Genomic DNA, 23,853 nt, shown 5'->3' on the forward strand with positions numbered 1-23,853 from the left:
GACAATTTATGGTGCTTCCATAAAGTGTTTTTGAGTAAGTTCAGCTCTTATGTTAGCAGATATGTAATGGCATAATTCACTACGAGTGTCATTCTTGGAGTGTTTAGGCTTTTGCTTCAGTAGTATTGGAAGTTGTACATACTTTCTTTTGGATGGAATTTGACAAAAGATCAACAATGTTTTGTATGTCTTCCTGTATGTGGGACATTACCCATCTGTAATTGCATTTTTCACTTTCAGCCATTCAAAACACATAATTATGTATCTACAGGTTTAGAAATGTTAATTCTTACTAAATGAGAAAAATCTGCTTGAATGAGATGGGTGTCTACCTCAGATGGGTATCTTGTGTCAAACATAGCTGGTAGCCATCAGTTTCATAGAGGAGTCCAGAGTGATAAAAGAGTAATCTAAAACGGTGGCATTGAAAAACCCAGTTAATAGTGATAGATGTCAGATCTTTCTAATATAATGCCAACAAAACTGAGAATTCCTCTTAACAGAGAAAATGAAAAATGTAAGTGATTAATTCTTTTGACTGCATCCTATTTTACAGTCTCTCATAATTCACCTATAGGTTTTTTGAAATGGATTTTTAAGTGGAAGCTCTTTCATATATTCCTGTGTCATGGGTTCAGCAGTAGCTCATGCTCTGCCAGGGAGGAGGAAGAGATAGGGCGCCTGGTCTGGGCTAGTCGGGGAGGTATTCCATACCACAGCACGTCCTGCTCGGGGAGGGGACTGGAAGCTGGCCAGGAAGGGAGGGGTTAGCTCTCTCCTCCGGGCTGGGCTCGGAGAGGGAACAGGAAGCTGGCGTAGTGGGAAGGAGAGCCAGAGGAATACAACTCCCACGGATTGAGGTAAAATCAGTCCAGCAATTAAGGTATAACAGAAATCACTAACGGTACCAATAACAAATCAATGTTAGAGGAGACAAACAGGGAGAGAGCATACGATACCACCCACCGCCACGAGGCCAGCCCGGAAGAGAGAGCTCCCCCCTCCCCTCCTGGCCAGCTTCCAGTTCCCTCTCCGAGCAGGACGTGCTGTGGTATGGAATACCTCCCCGACTAGCCCAGACCAGGCGCTCTATCTCTCCCTCCTCCCTGGCAGAGCATGAGCTACTGCTGAACCCATGACATCCTGTCAACAATCATACTAGGGAATTATTCCTGTCAATGTTCATATTATATTCTAGAGCTAATTGTCTGCATGTACAAAGTAAACACACTATCATTGCTTTATCTCATGATAGATAGCAGATTTGCATTCAACTGAAAAATTACTAATTGTCACTTACATAACAATTGTATATGTGTATATATAAATGTAAATTTAAGAAAAAATATTTTATCAAGTGATATGGAGTTGCAAACAGCATGCAGATACTGCTTACACAAAACGTCACATATGGCTTATGAGTAATACTGTAATAATACAGCAAAACTGGAGAAAATATTTAGATTGCTAGAAAAGGCATATGACAGCTTGGGTCTGAGCACCCATTTCAATTTTCCTAAAAACCTGGACTACTTGTCAAGCCCATGTACATGTCTGATTTATGAATTCATGACTGAATTTATGTATTTAATAAAGCAGTGTTAATACCTGACATTTATCAAGCATACTTCCTCAGGCATCTCAAATGGATCTCATGCCATATTACTTGTACTAATTAAAAAACAACATGCATGATATGTTGATTTCAGCTGGTACCCACAGTTCCTAAATAGCTTAGGTTTTATAGATTCAATTAACTCTTCTATAAGAAACCCATCCCAAAACACAGATCTTTGAAAAAATTATTTATCATAATTCCATATTACAGAACAAACAGGATCTAGAAATGCATGAAGACCACCAGTGTAAGTGACATTAATACACAAACAGAACTCATATCCTCTTTTAGTCTTTTAGCGTTTGTACAATAGAATAGCTATAATTAGGTTATTTTAGACTGTAGGTGAAGAATAGCTTCATATATGGTAGATCAGTTCATTAGCTGGAGAAAATATTAAGCTTTTAATTGTTCTCTGTGGCATTGCATCTGACCTAAAGCAGATGAATGTGTAACAGATTCAAATATTCCCTTATACAAAAATATACTTAAGTAGTTATATCTCTTGTTTTAAGTGATTCAAAGTTATTAAATGCGAGAAACATTTCCAGAGATACAGGGGATCAGACTATCTCATCAGAAGGTCAAAGGGTGAATGAGTAGCATTGATTTCCTTCAGTGACAGGATATGACAGCAGCAGAACTGTAGGTGATCAAGCTGACACCTTTTGAGGCTGAGATAAGAAAAGACTAATTCACAAGTGTAGTCTTGCCTTTGATCTGTCTGTGTTTTTCAAATAATAAGGTTAAACTCTGGTCCAAAATTTGCATTCCTTTACTGTGACATGGCTTTAATGCACTTCGAAAATGAGAGGAGGCTCTGTCAGCCTTATAAAGGTTTTCCTGAATTTGCTGATAGAACAGTCAACAACGTGAATTGAATGGCCTTGGAGAATGTTTAGATCTTATCTAGCATTTAGTGTAATTGATAAAATAATTGCATTTGTGCAATAACATTAAAATTTCAAAAACTACCTTTTCTTATATTTAATGTAATTTGTGAAGCAAAGCAAAACTAGAAATACTGAGTCAGATACTTGAGTATGCCTTTGCTTTCTCCTGGAATCAGTGGAAAATCGTTTCAGGTAAATTATGATGGACTGAACTCTGCTAAGCAGTCAGTAGAATGAGCACTGTCTTCCATTTCCCAGAAGTGCAAGTAACCAAAGGTTGCGTCTGGCACTAAGAACCTAAATAAATTGTGGACATTAACAACAGCAGAATGTAGCACACATGTTGAAAAAGCAATCTCGTTTTGTTCCCAGAGGTTTATTTATAGTGAATAATATATTTTGAGTAGATATTTTTAACAGTCATTAACAAACAAATTGTACGTGTATTGTAGTATAATATGGATATTTTATAAATGTAAAAAGATATTGCCTTTTTTTTTTACAGTGTGTAATATGTTAGGGTTTGAAATAGGAGCAAAACAGCTATTTATTTAGTTGCTTTAAAGTTGGGTATATTCTTTCCATTTTGTGTATGCATAGGTGGTGAACTCTGAACTTATTTAGGAAATTTATTATTCTTTCTAGTGATAAGTATCTTGTAGAACTTGATAAAGATATATTTAAATTACACTAAATACTGATTTTAAAAATGAATACTAAAATGATTAAACACAAATTATCTTTCTAGGTTTTATATTTGACAGAGAAAGAGCATTTGAGTTTATGCGAAAGCAAAACTTCAGGTGAATTACATGATTTTATGAACCTCAACTCAGTTTTGCATATACATATTGCATTTCTGCTGAATCCTTCCAGTTCAGAAAAAGTTCAAATAAGAAGATAAAATAGATTGCTTACCCAGATCCTATTCCTGGATTGGTGTCTATGATGGCATTAAAGAATAATTCTTATCATCCACTCATATAGTCTCAAAATGTATTTTTTTAAACTTTCATAAAATGACCTTAACCTGAAATCCAAGCTCACCTATGGAAGGTTAAGCTTTAATTCCCACATATTAAGGGTTTGACCTGAAGGGTTTTGGAGTTTTATTGTTGTTGTTGCTTGCTTGTTTGTGCTTTTCTTTGGTTGGTTGGCTTTTGGGGTTTTTCTGTTGTTAGTTTTGGGATTTTTTTTTGTAAAATCTGTGGTGTATCAGAGTCCTGTAAGGATCTTCAAACAGTAAATGATCCCTTGGTCTAATTACTGAAATTCCATTTAGCGAAAGAGAAACTGTCATCAAAAGGAGAATAGACTATAGGTCTGAAAAAGGGCTTGTGTGCTAAAAGCTCATCTATGTCTTTCACTGATATCAGTTGGTGTAATAAACTACAATTGCTCTCTGCAAACACTGCCAAGTGAGTGCTAAAACCATGCACAGGCAAATGAAGCTAGAATTTGAAATGCCAAGAATTTCTTAAGAATTATTTTTTATTTTTATTTTTACTTCCAGGGACCCTGACTATGTTAAGCATAAACAGGAGAAGCTAATATGCAGCTTTAACGTTTGAATTGCCCAACTGATCATTTTGTAGATAAATTTAGTAGGTAAACATTGTGCTTTGCATGCTATATTCTGAATAAAAGTGAGGTTTGTGTTTTTGGCAACAGTACTGTTTAATTCCCCAATGAAGATGTCTGGAAAAGACTGTTGGAAAATCTCATAGGGACTGCAGAGTTTGGAATTGGAAAGCGGCGGTGCAATTAGAAATGAATCCTTTTTCATTGAATGGGTATGTATCTTCCAAATAAAAACAGCCACTTTCATCTTCCAGCCAACTCCAGTTTCTGTGCATGAAATACCTACCATAAATGGACACAGTGGCTCTGCTAACATGAGAAGACCACTGGAAACTCAGCTAGGATAGACTACAAATACGCGACACATTTGTAAAAACTAGTTGATAGCAATCATTTAAAACTACCCCCTTCACACTCCTACTTGTATTCTCCCAATACAGTGACAGCAAGATTTTGACAGCCTATAAAACTTCAAAGCGCTTGAAAACTAACAGTTTTGAACAACTGACATTGGGTTGCTGTGGAGATGGAAACAGAGCAGAAGTCAATAAAGACTGTACAGTTTTATTGTTTCATAAATGAAGATCTATAAGAGCTGAAAACAATATAGTTTTTTATTGGCAGGCTAGTGTTACTTAAAAATGCAACTTGAAGAATGTGAAAAAGTATGGAAATACATCTGTGTTATCAAGAACAAAACTAAAGCATGAACAACTCCACTTATTTACTTAGAACATCTTCGTAAAATATAGATTGCTAATATTAACTTGTACTTTATGTGTCATTTCTTTTCTTCATGGCATATAAGGAGTGACAGATTAGTCTGAGACACAACTGATTCTTGCACTCTTTGTAGTAAATGTTGACATAGTTGGTTTCCTCCATATTTAAAAGTGGCTATGGTTGTACTATACTAAATAAAGAGAATAGTAATATTAAAAAAAATATAGTGGACATAATTGAAATTTGACAGTTTCCAGGAAAATGAAGTTGCAAACATCCAGACACTGGACCACAACTCTTTGCATGCAGCCATCCAGCCAGTTCTTTATCCACCCAGTGGTCCACCTATCAAATCGATCTCTCCAATTTAGAGACAAGGATGTCGTGTGGGACAGTGTCAAACACTTTGCACAAGTACAGATAGATGACATCAACTGCTTCACCCCTTTCCATCAGTTCCATAGCCCCATCCTAAAAGGCCACCAAATTGGTCAGGCAGGATTTCACCTTAGTGAAGCCATGCTGGCTGTCACCAAGAACCTTGTTGTTTTTCGTGGGCCCTAGCATGTCTTCCAGGAAAATCTGCTCCAAGATTTTGCTAGGCACAGAGGTGAGACTGACTGGTCTGTAATTCCCCGGGTCATCCATTTTCCCCTTCTTGAAAATGGGGGTTATATTTCCCTTTTTCCAGTCATTGGGAACTTCACCTGACTGCCATGATTTTTCAAATATGACGGCCAGTGGCTTTGCAACTTCATTCGCCAGCTTCTTCAGGACCCGCGGATGGATTTCATCAGGTCCCATGCACTTGTGTGCGTTCAGGTTCTTAAGATGGTCTCGAACCAGATCCTCATGTACAGTGGGCCCAGGGTCTTCACTCTCACAGTCCCTGCATCTGCCTTCGAAGACTTGGGTGTTGTGGTCAAAGCCTTTGCCAGTGAAGACTGAGGCAAAGAAGTCATTCGGAACCTCAGCCTTCTCCAAATCCTGTGTAGCCAGTTCTTCCGATAGCTGCCGGAGGGGGCCTATGTTGTCCCTAATCTGTTTTTTTACTTTCTACATGCCTATAAAATCCCCTCCTGTTATCTTTAACATCCCTAGCCAAGTTTAATTGTAACTGGGCCTTAGCTTTCCTAACCTGGTCCCTAGCTTCCTGGACAACATTATTATTACTGTTTATATATGCAATAATGGAAATCTCTTAAGCTATATTTTATAAACAATAAATACCCTAGAGCAGATTGAAAAGTAGCACAAAGTCTACTATTACAGATCTTCAAAAGCATTAGGTTTCTAGTTTGCTTGGCCTCATATTGTGCTCCTAATGTATTTTACGTCATATAACCTAATCATGACATTAGATGAAATTCTGTTTTCATAGTCCAGGATAATAAAGCTCAATGGTAGGAAAATATTGATTTTTCTATCAAAGATAGCCCTCCTGAAATTACACAGGTGTACATTCAGTATTTACATATTTACCTAACTTGAAATATGTTTAAAACTTTATTTGCTTAAGTAAAACTACTTTTATTTTTTCATTTAAAAACTTCTCATAAGAAATAGGTAGGAAATCTTTTATCCTCAGATTATTTGTTCAGATGCATCTTGACTGTTAATGACCAAATGTTGTTACAATGTGATGGCAACTAAGTGAATTGGGTCTCATTGCAAGCTTGTCAAGGATATATTCATATCACAAAAAAATTCTTCTCCATGGCCTATAAGCAGAATGATCTGATAGCTAAATACCTTTTCAGGTTATTGAGTGTATAAAGCCGTATATATGTATCCTTACACATCCACTAATATATAGGTATAATTTCAGGGTTTTTTTACTTTGAAAGAATATGAACTGCAGCATAAAAGGAGGCCATCCATTAAATTTCACTCATCAAAAGTTTTAATTTTTACAGTTACCACTGTAGGAGCAAAAGCAGAGCAAAGGAGCTACTGGCCATCTCTCTGAAGTTTGTTGATGGATCCTGGTAAAGCAACTTGTTCAGAACTGCACCATTTCCATATTTCCTGTTCTCTCTGTTTGTACAATTAAATAGCACGATTTATCCTGAGCTCCTGTTATGATTTCTCATAAATCTGATAGAAGGATAGATTTAAATGCAAGGACATCTGTTTCTTTGGAATCTAGTCAGTAGAAGCTGACCTACAAAAATCCAGACTGACCTAGAGAAAAGCTGGGTAGATACACTTATTTCCATGTCTGTTGAGGTCTGTTTGGTCTCCATGCAGCCTTCTCTTCTCCAGACTGAACAGCCCCAGCTTCCTTAGCCTGTCTTCATACGGGAGGTGGTCCAGTCCCCTGATCATCCTCGTGGGCCTCCTCTGCACTTGTTCCAACAGTTCCATGTCCTTCTTATGTTGAGGACACTAGATCTGCACACAATACTCCAAGTGAGGTCTCACAAGAGCAGAGCAGAGGGGAAGGATCACCTCCTTTGACCTCTTGGTCATGCTTCTTTTGATGCAGCCCAGAATATGATTGGCTTTCTGGGCCGTAAGCGCACACTGAAGCTGGCTCATGTTCATTTTCTCATCGACCAGCACCCCCAAGTCCTTCTCCGCAGGGCTGCACTGAATTTCCTTTTTGCCCAACCAACCCAGGTGTAGGACCTTGCACTTGTCATGGGTAAACTTCATGAGATTGGCATCAGCCCACCTCACAAGTGTGTCAAGGCCCCTCTGGATGGCATTCCTTCCCTATAGCGTATCAACAGAACCACACAGCTTGGTGTCATCGGCAAACTTGCTGGGGGCACACTCAATCCCACTGTCCATGTCACTGACAAAGACGTTAAACAAGACCTGTCCCAACACCAATCCCTGAGGGACACCACTCATTACTGGTTTCCAGATGCATGTTAAACCGTTGACCAGCCTGTCAACTGATCCAGCCAGTTCTTTATCCACCAAGTGGTTCACCTATCAAATTGATATCTCTTACTACTTTGAAAGAACTTCCTCCTTTTTCTTTCCAAAATCTCAAACTCCTCTGGAAAACCTAATGCCTTAGTGCCTCTGAATGTGGAGCTGTCAGAGTGGCTAGCTGCCTTTCAGTTGTAATCCTTGGAAAATTTATTGCTCAAAACTGACTGAAAAGAGCAAGTGTCAAAATACATCTGACTTGCAGGATCCCATAGTTTTTCTACCTCCAGCTTTCTACTTATGCTACTGAAGACTGAATTTCCTTTTTGATAAATTTGTTGTTAAGGAATCAACATTTTTCAACATAAAAAAGACAAAGCAAACAAATTCTATCAATAAATGTCTAAAACAAGTGGTTTGCAGTCATCCTGCTTTTCAGTTTAATGAGACTGCTGAGTAACAGTGGTTTGATTAATGTATACAATATGCTTTATTTAGAACTTAAGATGGGTACTTCTACACATACCACCAGATGAGGTCCCTTTCATAGACCTCAGATTTTATTAACAGCTAATCAGAGTATCTGTATGATCATAGAAGAGATATGGATTGTCATATGGCTAATGATGAGTTCCAAAACATGTTTTATACTGATTCAGAGATCCATCTTTAAGATAATTTTTGCTAAAAACATAATGCAATGTAAAATTTTATGTAGAAATTTTGAACACTTATTTTTGCAGGACAGTAAACTAGCACCTGGCACAAAGAAAAGAGCTGAAAGGCACTGAGTGAATGTGCCTTGCTGTGAAAACTGTGTAGCTTTCAAAGGTAATATTACAAAAAGAGTAGTGTAATACTCTAGACAAAAGGTAATAAAGATACCTGGGAGTAAAGGGCATGATCTGTTTGCCTGTAATAAATGAAAGAGTTCTGAGAAGGCTGCATCAGTGCTGAGTATTGTAAAACCTTTTCATTTTACACTGTGTCCACAATGGCCAGACATTTATCCACATGTGCAAACTCTTCTGGACCCTGTCAGATCTTTCAGCTTCACCTTAATCACTGTGATTTGTAAGCCAAATTTGTTTAATTCTTTTTTCTTATACCCTTCCAAAACAGAAGTAGAGAATAAGAATCAGCGGTTATTCTATCTGAATCTCCCTGAACTTGTAAAAAGTAATATGTAGCTCTGTCTTAATGATATGTGATGTATTATAAGCTTGTGGCTATGATGAAAATTGTGAGACCAGAAAACAGCAAAACATGAAACTGATTATGACATTCAGAACAATATAGTTTTGAGACATTCTTTGGAAAAGCCAACTTTCTCTTTGCAGTGAATGTCCCTGGCTTAGATAGCCATGGAATGGTAAGATGGAAGAGTTTCTGTTCCTCAGTACCAAATGTAATATGGGCCACAAATACTCTTTAATATTCATCACTGCTGGAAACCATATTCTTAAAGCATTGACATCCCTCACCTTAGTATTTGCCTCATTAGTTACACTGGAAAAGATATAACAGGTAATATTTTCTCTTGCAGACTTAACAGCTGAGTAAAGAATTGCATATATATGGGCTAATGATGTGTTGAGGCTACTACTTACTGACAGCGAACATTACATCTTTTGTTAAGGTGGGGTTCACAGATCTGTGTGTATAGCCACATCTCAATTATCAGTGCTCTGTAATCTGATCAATGGTCTGTTACCCCCATATTTCAGCAGTCAACACTGTGATTTTTAATTAAAGTCAGCCATTTGTGTGAAATGATTACTCTGTTCATTATCTTGACAATTTCATTACTGTATCTGGTAAAATAAAACATTTATAGCAAGGGGAAAATATATGAGCTATTGTAAGGTTCAAGGAGGTTCATCACGGCAGTTGGCTGAGGCTGTTATCATTAACATCAATGGAACAGGTCACAGTTCCTGGTATACCACATGCCAGTTATTTCCTTTTAAATGAATTATACATATATCCATTAAAATTCACCAAGTACTTGAGGAACATGAACATTACAAGCATTTGTACCCTGCTTGCACATTTACAGTAGTGATATGCATGTGTAGCAATGCTTAGAAGAATTTGACTATGAAAGGCTTTGCATGCATGATAATGCTTCTAGGAGCTCTGTTGAGTGTTCTACATTCAGTATGAGAAAGTTGTTTGTGTGACTTTGACCTCACACCAGCTGATAATTCAAGAATCCAACTTTGCTCTTTAAAGTGTACTTCTATGTATTGCTCATGAATCCCAGGGAGAAAAGAAGTGCATGCCCTGAGGAGCAGCTGAAACATTTGTTCATGTTTAGGTCTGGGAGCTTGAGTGGGAGGACAAAGAAGTACAGCAGATGAGCACTAAACCCTGAGACAACCATTTTGATGAAAAGTTATCTATACACCACCATGTGCAAACCACCAAATGAAGTTATCTTCAGGCCGTTTTGTACTGGATAGATTACTATTTTTCCGGTGCTGATATGTCAACAGCAGCTTAGCTTGCAAAAACAGTCACAGAGATGTTGAATAGAAGGGAATACTGGCGCATGGCCTGTCTTTGAGCGCCATGGAGCTGTTTCTGTTATAAGTACCTGTGTGATGCCCAATTTTAAGATATCTAGACTGTTGACAGAGTCCATTCATTAGAGTGCACTGGTCATTTTTCCTAAGGATGAGAGAATAGAAAAATTGAAGGAACTGGGGAAAGAAGGAAAAGCATGTGGAGAGAATGGTCTGGGTTTCTCATCATCAGGAAAATGATGTTCTTTCCACTGAAGATTCCAGATTTAATTTTCAAAAGGGCATAATAATAATTTCCTTAGCATTGAATGCATTTTTTCTTTGAAATTTTCAGTAAGCCAGTAGAACATAGATTTATTACTTTTCACCATTAGGAATATCTTCAAAACGGTTCAGTGAGCAAATTTCTCAAGAATGAGGTTTAGTGATTAGGAAGATGTACACCTGTATTCCAGCTATTTTACATTTCAAAGAGGTCCATCCTCTTCACACTAAGATCCTTCAATCTCCACCTCTTGTGCTACAAGGTCTGGCTATAGCTTTGTTGTTTTGGGAATTCAAGCACCTCAACATTCTGACTTGCTGGGCAAGTGTTCTAGTCGCTACTTGTTGTATAAAATATAGAAACTCAATAGAATCCATTCTCCTTGTGATATAGTGTTGTACTATCAGTGTTACTTAGAAATTTTTAGACCACTATTACCAGTTCTGAGCTTGTTCCAGCTCTGTGTTTCTGTATCCAGACTGTGAATCAAAATATTGAAAAGTGGTACAAGTTGCATGTTCACACTGAGTCATTTGTCTGCAAGGAAAAAATTGTTAATTCTAGGAAATGTTGCAGAAGGGCTCTCCCCATTCCTTTCCCCCAGTTTGTTTATGTTCCAACAGACTTTCTGAATTGCAGGATTCTAGTCTTTCTCTAACTCAAGTGACAAATTCCCAACTAAAGCAAAATTTGGGATGTGTGTATAGCCTACTACAAGAAACAATGTAGTTTAATGACTCTTCTGTGCAGTTTTGTCATAAAAGCTGCAAAGCAAAAGTAGGAACTGCATGAACTGCAGAAAAAAAATACTTGATGCTACCTTCTGTGGTTTTGAGGGCTCTCTGTAACAGACTTCTTACATCTCCCTTTAAAACACATCTGTGTACGCTTAAGCACATGACAACTGTGAGGCTATCCCTGTGTACTTCTCTGTTGTCTTGTGTTGTGTGCACTATCCATGGGATATTGCTTAAATATGTTGAATACAGATACAGGATGTATCACCAAAAATAAAAGAATTCTTGTCACTAAAAAACACTTTTTTTTTTTTTTTTTAGCAGTGAGAAGCTGATGCAATGGTAGCAATGACACATTGCTTAGATGTGGAAAATCTTATAAATTAATAATAACAACTCCACAAATAGATTTCCAGAAAGAACACATGTCACTGAGACTATGTCAACAATAAAATAAACCATTCATGAGGGAAAGTTTTTTGCCAGAGGAAAATTAGAATGTGAAGCGCTCTATTCCATGTCTGTCTAATAGGGACTCATAATTTGTAATTATCAGAAGGAAAATGTTATAATGGCTTAATAACTTTACAGAAATGTAAATGGGACAGAAACCAACAAAACAGCCCCAAACAAAAACCCAAAGAAAATGACAAGACAGCAAAGAAAAGAAAATGAAATGAAAACAAATGTAAACTTACTCTCAGAAGCCTCTAAAAATCATTTACAGTTTAGAAACAGGAAAAGCAAAGAAATAACACAAAGCTGGTTACTAGGAAATTACATATTGGTTCTATAGTATTCATATAACTAATGTTATAAGAATGTGTGTTCAAGGAAAATGGAAAGTAATAATGTAGCAGAAAGTGGTAACAGAAAAATGTGCTTATACATCTGGGTACAAATAAGTAGTTCAAGCAAAGGCACATGAGCAGGAATGTGATTGGTTGAAAAGGCTCATGATCAGTAATGTCATTGGCTGGGAAAAGTGTATGATGTTGCGAAAAGTACTGGAAAGAAACTAACCGATACTAGCAATTACTAGCTGCTAGGTAGGGGTCTATAAAAAGCTTGTAAGCTCACTTGATAAATTATTTCAGTTGCACCACAAATGGAGTCTGTGCCTCAGTTGCCACATAAGGTGACCTGTTGTTCCATTCCTCATGATCGCTTTACTGCATAGCCAAAGGCTGGAAGAAGTTAGGATGTTTCATGATTATGGATTATAACTTTAACTCTTTCAAAAACAGAGAAACCAGTAGGTCTGTGGGATGATGCTACTGAGTCTGTCGAAGCACTGAAGGGCAGAAACAACTAGGTCAGTGAAAAAGACTGCCTAGCACAGTCTGTGGTTTACTGTGAGGTGTCCCTGCCTATTGCAGGGGTGTTGGAACTAGATGATCTTAAGGCCCTTTCCAACCCTAACTATTCTATGATTCTATGTAAAACATTCTCTGTATATGGCAGCACCATGGTGGGTCATTTTTATAGTTACACTTCTGTAACAGTGGATTATATATCTGGACTGATATCAGTGTTGTCTGGAATACATATCAGATAAAACCTAACTGAGCTTATGAAAGCTAACAGGATTATAACCTGAATAACATGTTACTCTTAGAAAGATAGATAAATTATCACACTTGATAAGGACTACATCTTTTTATAGAAATAGTTCAACAGAATAAGTAAGAAACATGACTCCACTGAGAGAGTGTTGAAAGGAAGTTCCTTCTTTCCATCATGTGTGAGTAAGCCAGAAACAAGCATGCATATGTTGCATCATATACAGGGAGATAAATGTGCTTGTGAGGGAGCATAGGTGCTTGCAAAAGAGATTCACAGTAGCTGACCTTCTGGGGCTTCCTGTAGGCAAAGGAAAGCTAGAGAAGCATAAGCCTGAAACTCTCAAACTAAGTATTTGCAGGGATTTACCCTCATGAAACTGGATTTCAGATTTGGGATTTGTTGTCAAAATAAATAATATTGGGTGTTTTATTTAGTCATGTTTTCCTTATGCGCATGAAAGACCCCTTATTGTGGAACTCAGCTCTGACAGATGTTTGGGTTAGGAGCAATCCCTGACCTCCTTCCACTCTCACAAGGAGAGACGTGGGGGACAGTTTTCCTCTGACCTTATTGTTTCCATAAAGGAGCTTCTCAGTGAAAGTGCAAAATACCAGTATTTTGTCTTGTTGTGAGCAACCGCTTTACATTCTAAATTTTCTAACCTTTGTGACATAAATATTGCTCCATTTCTGTCTTTAGCATTAAACAATAGTTGTTTTAACACTTTGTAATTGTAGAATTGAAGTAATATATCAACCACCATCGGCTAGGTTGTATCTTTTCCATTATCAGTCATTTGGGATTATCTTACTTTTTCTCTGCAGTGTGAGATAGCTGTGCTAGAGAAGCATTTTTTTTAACAGCTCATCTTTCTAAAGCTTTTATTTGTAAGGCAGTGTTAGAAAGATATGCTCTTTATTTTTGCACATTTGAAGACATTCCTTTACAAAAGATTTGAAAAACGAAAAATATTTTTTTCTCCAAGCAATTTAACTACACAAATGCACCACCTTTTTTTTTTTTTCAAGAACTGTTTTTTGAATTAGACAACTCCAAGTTGTGTCTTAGCCTTTGGTGTATTAATCTTAAAAAGGCAAATGCATAATCATTGTCTGTGTTCAGAAGTCCTAACTTATTCCAGTATTTAATTTTTATCTTCTTAAAGTGTTTGTCTTTTAAATGACAGTGACAGAAACTGAAAATAATACTTTGCTTACACAACATAGCAGGATCTATTAGTGTAGAAGTTGTCATGTTTCTATTGCTCAGTGTTGATCTTGACTTCTGAGTTATGTTCTGTTATCCTTAGACACTTCAAACAGCTCTGGTATATAGCACACTTAGTCACAGAAGGTTGAAATTTGAGAAATTAGGACTTACTAATACATGTATTAAGGCTACTGTTAATGTAATTACATTGCTTCTGTTATACTACAGACAAGACCAGTCTACAAGGAGCAGAGAATCACAAATGGAAAGTTAGATGTATTTTTTCAAAGCTGTTTGGTAATAGCTTGAATATGCCTGAAGCCCTCTTTTCTATTTATCTTTGGCAAACTGAATGGCTACAAAGGATAATGCTTTTCTGTGTAATTCAAACATGGCAGATGCTGTAGCATTGTTCCTTAAAAAAGACAGGGCAGGTGTAGTGTGTCTGTGTTTGTATGTGCGTATTTGATATCAATATAGTTTCTTCACCTCCTAGACAGTGAAGAATTGACTATGATTATCAGGACTGTGGAGACTTACCGAAAGTAAACAAATCCAAACCCATTTCAGAATGAAATAGAATTATGTTACAATTACAAAGAATTTTAAGTGCACAGTTGTTAAAATCTTATTGAGGATGTGTTAAACAATTCTTTTCTTTTTTTCTTTGGCTTTGTTTTATAATATTCTACCTAAATCATATTTAGTGCACAATTGAAAGAGACTGTGTTTAAAGAACTTGGTATACAGTCCCCTTCTTGCCAAGGTGACATATGCCATAATATCCAGTAAGTGATCCTTTTCCAGAGCACATATGTTGGGTACATATGGATACTAGTAAACTGCAAGATGCCATTAGAAATAGTTTGGAGGATTTTACATTTTGAGGACTTTACCTTTTTGAGGACTTTATGTATTTATAAATGCTGATGACTTTGAAGCTAAAATCTAGCTGCAGCGTTATGTGCCATAATTATAACAACAGTAGTAGTAAAATCATCATTTCACGTGTTTCCAAATCCCAATTTAATTTGCTTGTCTTAATCTTTCATGGCATTATGAAATTGTACTTTTTCATCATGTTTACACCTGCCATCCCTAATGCATTACCAGGTGTGAGATTTATGAGTGGAGCACATGAGACCTGCCACAGTTAATCACATTTGTAACCTTTCAGATACGCTGAAGAATTTTCTTGCTGTGAAACATGTTTTACCTTTTAATGTCTGCTGAGCATAGTTCTAACACAATACTGTAATTTTTTCTTATGTATTTAAAGTTCAGCCATCAAATAATGCCTTAATTATTATTCTTTCATATTTTTTTTATCAAAGAACTATTTGTATTTCAAGGAAATCTTGAAGTAGTAAAAGAGAGATAAGCATATATTAACCTTTTGTGGAATGAAAGATGCATGTAAACAGATGTAAATGAGGTGGTACTCTCACTACCATGCATCATGATACTGACATATAATTTATATAATATTATTTTTAGAATATGAAAGTATTAGTTCGGAAGTTTAGGTTTAGTAATTTGTAACTTTAGGTGAAATCTCAAAAAATCACTCGAGAGTATTCTACAAATGACAGAGTCAAGCTACACATCATTGAAGCTATTCATGTGCTTGTATAACTGCTTGAATCTAGGCAGAAAATATGTATTAATTTTTAAAATTAAGATTAAAATTTTTTAGCTCTAGAACTATGTTAGAAGTCTAATGAGTTTTTAATTGCATTTTTAAGAATGTGTGTCTAAATTCTATCCTAAATCATTCTTAGGAAAATTTGGAATATACTTAACAGTTTAAAAACATCTCATTACCTATTTGTTGTTACAGGAAGAATTTAGGTAAGAAATGCAAATCATGAAGTTGCTTATATAGCTTACTATGACTGTCTTTGCCATTACTAACAGAAGGCCACTATTCATTGACCTCACAATGCAGGCTCGCACAGCTTGCCTTTGCTTGTTTTGGTCAAGCTGATTTTAACTCATTTTAACTGTGATAACTATTGTCTAGCAGTCGGTTAACTGCCAAAAAAGTTATAAATTACAAATAGCCATTCTGATAAGAATGACAATATGGTGTAGAAGAGAGATCAGTATGGTACTGGCAGCCCTAGGCAATGCTAAGCATGATATTCAATAACTGATGAGTTATAACAGAGTAGTGTGTGAAATGCAAGATGCTAACTGCAGTATGACCTGCTTACAAGAACAAACACTAGGTGGGTCTATGCTTTCATTAACACCATGCTCCCTCTGGCAAAAGCCTCCAGGATCTGATAGGTCCCACCTGGTGATGGGGACAATGACCATTGGACCCATCTGAGAACTGGAAGTGAGAGCACATAAGCACAGACAAGCAGTTAAGACTAGAGAGTCTGCATGCAACATTTTAACTGTAATATGAATGAAGGCTTTTTCCTATAATAATTAGAGTATTAGTTCAATTAATTTGGACTATAATTGTTGATAGCAATATAACTTGGCTAATAACAATAATAAGTGTGTTGCTATTTTTTAGATTGTAAAACATGAGTTGATTAGACTAACCTTAAATTTCTTAGGTCTACATATAAAAATTAATTCCCTTTGGCTCAGAACAGCATTTTTTGAGAGTAATACTTCAATGTCTTTTTTAATCTTCAGAGTAATTTATTCTAGTATAATATAAAATATTCAGTATATAGTTAGCTCTAAGTTATACTTTAAAAATGTAAAGAGTATGTATACGATTGGAAACGGATCCATCGAACTGCATACCTGATTCAAAATTTTCTGTTAAAAATGATTCACCTAACTTCTAGACACTTATATTAAATAGTTGATAAACTACCTAGATCAGTTTTAAAAGATCATTCACAGAATTAGCAATGCAACAGCTGAAGGGCTGACTGAGGTCTGAAATGCTTAGTTTGCTTTTTGTAGGGGAAAATATTTCTTCAGTGATTCCCTCCTTGATGATATATATCAGAGCATTAAGCAGAGAAGTGTTGTAGTTTGCATTTTGATGCTATAATATATTTATAATAAACTATAGCAGCCTTCCAGTATTTGAAGGGGGCCTACAGGGATAGTGGTGAGGGACTCTTCATTAGGGACTGTAGTGATAGGACAAGGGGTAACGGGTTGAAACTCAAACAGCAGAGGTTTAGATTGGATCTAAAGAAGAAATTCTTTGCTGTTAGGGTGTTGAGGTACTGGAATGGGTTGCTCAGGGAGGTTGTGAAAGCTCCATCCCTGGCAGTGTTCAAGACCAGGTTGGATGAAGCCTTGGGTGGTATGGTTTAGTGTGAGGTGTTCCTGGCCATGGCAGGGGTGTTGGAAGTAGATGATCTTAAGGTCCTTTCCAACCCTAACTATTCTATGATTCTGTGATTATGAATATTTCCATAGCAATAAGCAAGGGAAGACAATGGAATAAATTTTCACTGTATCTTAAATATGTCAAATAGTTTAGACTAATCCTCTGTCTTCCATCAATTTTTTAAGACTCACTTCTACCACAGTATCTGAGAAGAGAGCTAAGACAGACAATTTCACTTCTGATCAAATATTTGAATTTAAAACACAGTCAAAATGGACTTCTGAATTAAAAAAAGAACACCTTTCTGAAAAACATCATTTTAGCACAGACTGTAGTATAATATTTTACTTATGAAACTGAGTATTAGATATATGTGATTTTTCTTTTCACAGTGGTATCCATCTCACATTTGGCAATGTAAGATAGAGTAATGAGAAGTTGAGCAAACAATCCAAAAGTATGCCTATTGTATGGACTGTCACAGAATTAACTTTATTGTCACAGAATTAACTTTGGAAACACTGTGAGACAAAATGTCTGTAAATTATTTATGGTCTATGTTGTATAGAATCATAGAACCAATAGTATCAACCATAGTATGTGTATGAATGATACTTCTGTTGGTGTAACATGGGTCTAGAAATTGTACACACACAGAGAACATGAATTCACTTAGAATTAAATGACCATAAAGTTATTAATTAGACAGGTCAGGAAAATTCATACTTAGATGGGCTAGTTCAGAATGTGACAGCAGCATGCTGTGTTTGTGTTGCAGCATTAGGGCAATTCACAAGGAAATAAAGGTTTGAAAATCTCTTTAATCAGGCACTGCTTGGACACACTTTCCTACATCAAAGGAGAAGGCAGTAGTCATTGTACCATTGGTATAGGTAGGTACTCACTGTGCATCCTTAGTGGCATGGGACTCAAGGGAGAAGAGGAGCATGGGCCTTTGGAAAACAAATATTATGTCAACCACAAAATACAAGAATATGACTTCACCATAGCCAGAGCTGGGCTGAGCTAGTTTCAGCTTCTGCCTTGGCACAAAGTGCCTGTCACATCCCCTGCCTGAGTCTCAGCTCTGCCAGTGCCTCTGTGGGAAGGGCCTGGCAAACCCAGGGTGTTATGGACCAACAGAGAGCCTGTGGGGCTGAACCTGGAGAGGCTGAGGGACCATGCTCACATTCAGCTGGGAGTAGCCAGAGGACAGCAGCCCAGTGTCAGAAAACAATAATAAACCATACTAGATTCAAGACTGAGCAGTGAGGAAGTATCTTCTCTTCCTCCCACCATAAAGAAGGAAGAAATCTACACCATCATATTTATTCTGGTGATGGATTTAGTATGTGGACACTTCACAGTAAGACTCTTTGACTCTTTCTGAAGGAAAGTGAACTTTTGGCTTTATTACACACAAGACATTGACAGAATGAGCAAAATACCAAATAAAAGCGGTAAATGTTTGAAAAATTTTTTTCTTCTCCCCCCAGTAGTTTCAGTAGTGCTGCTGTTAGCTTTTCTGTATTAGTCTGGACCATTAGAAGATTAAAACTTTAATTAGATGAACATTGAGTTCCTAGCTCCATACATATGGTGTGTTGTCTTCTTGCAACAAGATTTGGAGTGCAACAAGTGTTCAAAGAATCAGGAAAGTGTTAGATACGGGAGTCTCAAACTAATAATAAATTTTAAGTGAACTTCCCTTAGCTTGTAAAATCTTCTTTTGAGACAAGCTCATATTCGTGCTCTTAGTTCTAATTTCTAGACTGAAATATTTACCCACTGATGATGTTGCTATCGCAATGACTCTTTCTTAAGCATCAGTCTGAATGCCCAGAGCCAAGATCATGGAAATAAACACAAATCAGTACACATTTAGGTTCTTGAAGAGTTAAGTAACAGTTTTTAAAAAAATTCTTTTTCTTCTTGAAAACAAAGTTGTGAAATTATTTTTAGCTGCTTTAGAAATATCATGTGGCATTAAAAAATAAGGGCCTCATTTTGAGGCATAGTGTCCTTTTCCTTAAAAAAATATAATTACAAACCATATTCTAAATATAATGGCAGTGTATTATTGACTGCACGTACATTTTAATACTTCTGAACTTTCACTGGTTTGGAAAAATCTACATTTTTAACATGGTCTGTCCAGAAACGTTCAGACAGCTTTGATGTTGCAATACCAAGTATGCACCTCATGGCAAAACATTAACTTTATTCAGATTTGTAAATGTAATTTGAACAGAAATTTCCTACATACAAATAAGAAAAAAAGAACAAACTCCAAACAAACAACAAACAAAACAATGAAGGAGAAAATGGTGCTCAGTGTTGCAAAATATGTGAAGTGCCTAGGAACACAAAGATAATATGTTTAAAAAAACCCACAATTTCCTGTATACTTTTTTTAATCCAATTCAAAGATACTATTCTTCAAAAGACTGAATAACAAGAAAACCTGTCTTTAATTAAATGAGTAGCACAAACTGCATTTTATGAACTGAGTTCTATCACACATGCACTGCAGTAGCATTTGAAACACCTTTTTTTAAATATCAGTACCTAACATATAATCATGTAAAGATACATGATTATCTTTATTGACTTATGTTCCCAAAATTTGTTTTACAACACTGATACAATTATACAAAACATTAATATTTTTATAAGAGTCTTATCTAAAGCTATATCTTATCTTGCGTAGTCTTGTTCAAAGTTCGCTTACTTCCTGCAAGTTAAATCTGGGTCCTCTGTCCTTATCTATTGCATTTTAAAAGGACCACAGGGACTGAATATTCAGGAGTACCTAAAGTCCATAAGTACTCCACAAAATTTTCATTGTTAACATTCTCTATTTGCCTCAATTTCTAAATCTGAGCAGTCCTGAAACTTGTCTCATTTCATCAAAGCTGAAAAGTTTCAGAGCTGTATTATGTATAAGTCCTATCAGGATTCACAAACCATGCATTCCTTCATCTAGTTCCCCTGAGGGGCTCCATGCATCTGAACATACTTACCAGATGGCTTGGTCTTTATGAAGCAAAGCAATAACAACAGCTTTTAGTAAAAACAGATATAGGAAAAAATGAGTGCAGCTTTCTTCTCTTTGTGTAATAGCCTACAAGTTAGAATTCTTACCCAGTAGGGAAGGTTCAGTGCTCCTCACACCCACTCTTCTATCTGCTGCGTCTTTAACCATCACAAGGTATAGACTGGTCTCCAGAGAAGCTGTTCCAATGTGGAAAAGAATCTAAATATCACTGTGAAAAAAAGAGGCAACATGTAAAAACATACCCCAAAGCCCCTTAAAAATAAAAAAAAGAGGCAGTAATGTAAAGCACTCACCTGGAGTACAGGAGAATTAATTATTTTCTTGTGTGAACAATTAACATTATTAAGTAGTCAGTCTGTGGAAAACCGGGAGGAGAGGAAGAATTTGCAGGTATTCAAAGTTAGTTAGCTACAAAACAATCTCAATCACACTTTTTGCTTTGGACATTTATTTTCAAATCTGGTCAATTGCTAGCATGAAGTTAAAAAAACATTGAAATTATAACATCCAGTTGCCCTATACTTCTGTCACAGATGGATGAAGGTCCCCTAGCTTCTCAGAAGTTATTAAAAGAAATTAAACTGCACTTACAACTACAGTGCTATATATGCCTCTATCTTCTGTTACATAATCAGTCCTCCCAAACCCTTTCACTAGTTTAAGGCCCTACTATTTTGCATCTCAAAGAAAGTAAAATTTCTCTAAATCTAAACATAAATAGCATTCCACACTTAGCTCTAAGATACACTGCCTCATTTCTCTCTGCCTTCTGCTCTCACCTGGAGGGCAGGTCTTGGCACTATCTCCGGTACTGTGTAGAATGATCCACTATCCTGCAGGAGCAGTGACGTGAGATGAAAGTCTGTTCGTAGTATTAGCCATGGATCAATGAAGCAGGTCAAGCCAATGCCTTGCAGGCTAAAGGTTCCTCATAGACTGTTTGCTGTCAAGAGGGAAATGCACTTGTCATCTATGTAAAATAAATGCTGAAGATGAAGAGACATCTACAAGTTAACAAGCCTCATCACAGAATATCGATTATCCTGGTGATCAGTAGAACAGCTGTGTGATTGTTTCAAACCAGGCAGAGTTGGGCTTAGATAACAACCTCTAATACATTTCCTGAATATGTGCCTTTAGCTACTAGAAATAAAGGGACACTGACACCAGTCAGTCTCCAAAAAGTTTGTCTATGACTGTCTAATGTGCAGTGCTTGACTTGGCAGTGTGAGGATGCTCTTAGATTGCTTACAGAGCTAACTCTTACTTGGAAAGAAATACATTGCCCAAAAGCCTTCCTGGAAGTTCAGTAAATGTAAGTTAGCACTCTTAGTGTCTTGGTAGCCACAGCCTTTGCAACTCTTCACATGTCAGATGTGAGAAATGTAGAATGCCACAGAATTAATTGGCAGCTCAGCAGGGGTTTGAAGAAGCTAAGGTGACATATTGGAGTATAGATTTATAAACAGAGTAAGACATATTGTGAATTTATGTTATGTCACCTGATGCACAGTAAGTATAAGGTAATCTGAGATACTTGGGAAGAGAAGTTTCTAAACTTTACTACAGGATAATAGCAGGCATATGGGCAATTACTGCAAGCCCTAAGGTTACACATGAAGTTGCTTAGCAAAGATTTTAAACCCAGCTTGAAAGTCCAAATGCATACATTCACCTCTCTTTGCTTCTCTTTTCTTTTTATTTAAGTGTGAATATTTCAGAAAGGTTATTCAGCCCTGCATTAATCACGCAGCATGTTTCAGCAAGTCTTGTAGGAGTTGCATGAAGGGTGAGGTTACAATGATTGTCAATATTCCCTACACCTTATCTGCAAGGCAAGTCTTGATACACAAATTATAGGAAAATATAAGCTTGAAGTCAGCTACTGTTGATTTCAGTGGGAATTGCTCAGCACCCTGCTGCTCCATTTCAGTGGAGACAGCATGGGCTAACTGCATAAAATATGAATGCTCTGCCAGCATCCCAAATGGGTGACTTCTAAGAATGGAGACAAAGCATTGCTTTGAGCTCCTGCAACTGTATATTGTACTCTTTTTTCTTTTACATATATAAATATGCATATTTAAATATATATAAATATAACTTTTCTTTTAGTTTGCTAATATTTTCCCCTATTTTTCTAATTAAATTTGCTATGGTTCAAAAGAATATCCATGCCTTTATGTCGCTGTGTCCATTGAAGACAAATGTGGCAAAAATATATTAACCTCTTTGATGCTTTTTCAGTAGACTGTAATAGAACTGTTTTATTAGTGATGTGATTAAAGCAAAATACCATTTTTGCTTTGTTTTAAAGAAGACTAAAACTGGTGTATTGAATACATACTCAGACTTCTTAAACAAGTTAAGAAAACTGTTGGATTTATATAATTTACAAGTTTTTTTTCCTTAATCTTTCATAAATGAAGCCACATACCTGAATTTCATCCAGATTACTTCATTCTTTAACAGGACTTGTTTTTATGTTTTTAAAATCTGATCTGGTCTCATATTTTTTGTATTAGTACTTCAGTGGCTTTTCTACATCTGGATTCCTAATATTGTCATGCAGGCTACATATATATACATATATATATGGCTACATATACTTCTGCATATGGATGTGCAAAAGACTACTTCTTGAAACTACTTTCTTTGATTTGTCTTTCCTCATGTCCTTGCTCAAGAGTATAGGGAAGGCTATACCAACCTGAACTTAGTGTCTTGGTCACACAGTAGCAGTGGCTAACATAATAATTTTATGGAAATAAGGATCCCTATAGTGTTACTTCCACAGATAAACTAAATTCTTGCAAGCTGAATCAGGGTTTATTATCACTTTTATTTCGTCTTTAATTATTCTCAATGAACATGTTTTCTATACATTTATCAGCTTTCTTTTTAGAACTCATAATTTTTTTGCGTTCTGTATCACCCTATGGAACCATTTTTCAAGATTAATTTTGGACAGCTTTCTACTTCTCTTTTTATTTATTGAGAGGAGGAAAAAAAGGAAACTAAACTGCACATCACAGTCAAGATGTCAATTCATCATGAATTTATGCAGGAGCATATTGATATTCCGTATTTTGCTTTCTACTGCTTTTTAATAGTTACTAGCTTATTGTTTACTTTTTTTTTTCTTTTGACACCTATTGAAAGGATAGCTTATGCTTCTTAGTGCCATCTACAGAGTCTTGAATAACTCCTTGGGGAAAGGCAGCAGCTGATTCAGAGACTTTAAAACAATAGGTGCAATTTAGTGTTAATAAGTATTCAAAAGTCTTATTTTGTCTGGCCACGAATAGAGGTACCACTAGTGTTTTGGTTACAGATTGCTTTATTTTATATATTTTCCAGTATTCATAACATTGGAACTGTTATACTCCTAATATCACATTTTGATATCACATTGGCAGAGTTCCATCTTGCTCATTCTTTTCTAGAAAATCTTGGATGTGAACCCCTCCCTAAGAAAT

This window comes from Melopsittacus undulatus, chromosome 5 (genome assembly GCF_012275295.1).
Source record: "Melopsittacus undulatus isolate bMelUnd1 chromosome 5, bMelUnd1.mat.Z, whole genome shotgun sequence".
Classification (NCBI taxonomy): Eukaryota; Metazoa; Chordata; class Aves; order Psittaciformes; family Psittaculidae; genus Melopsittacus; species Melopsittacus undulatus.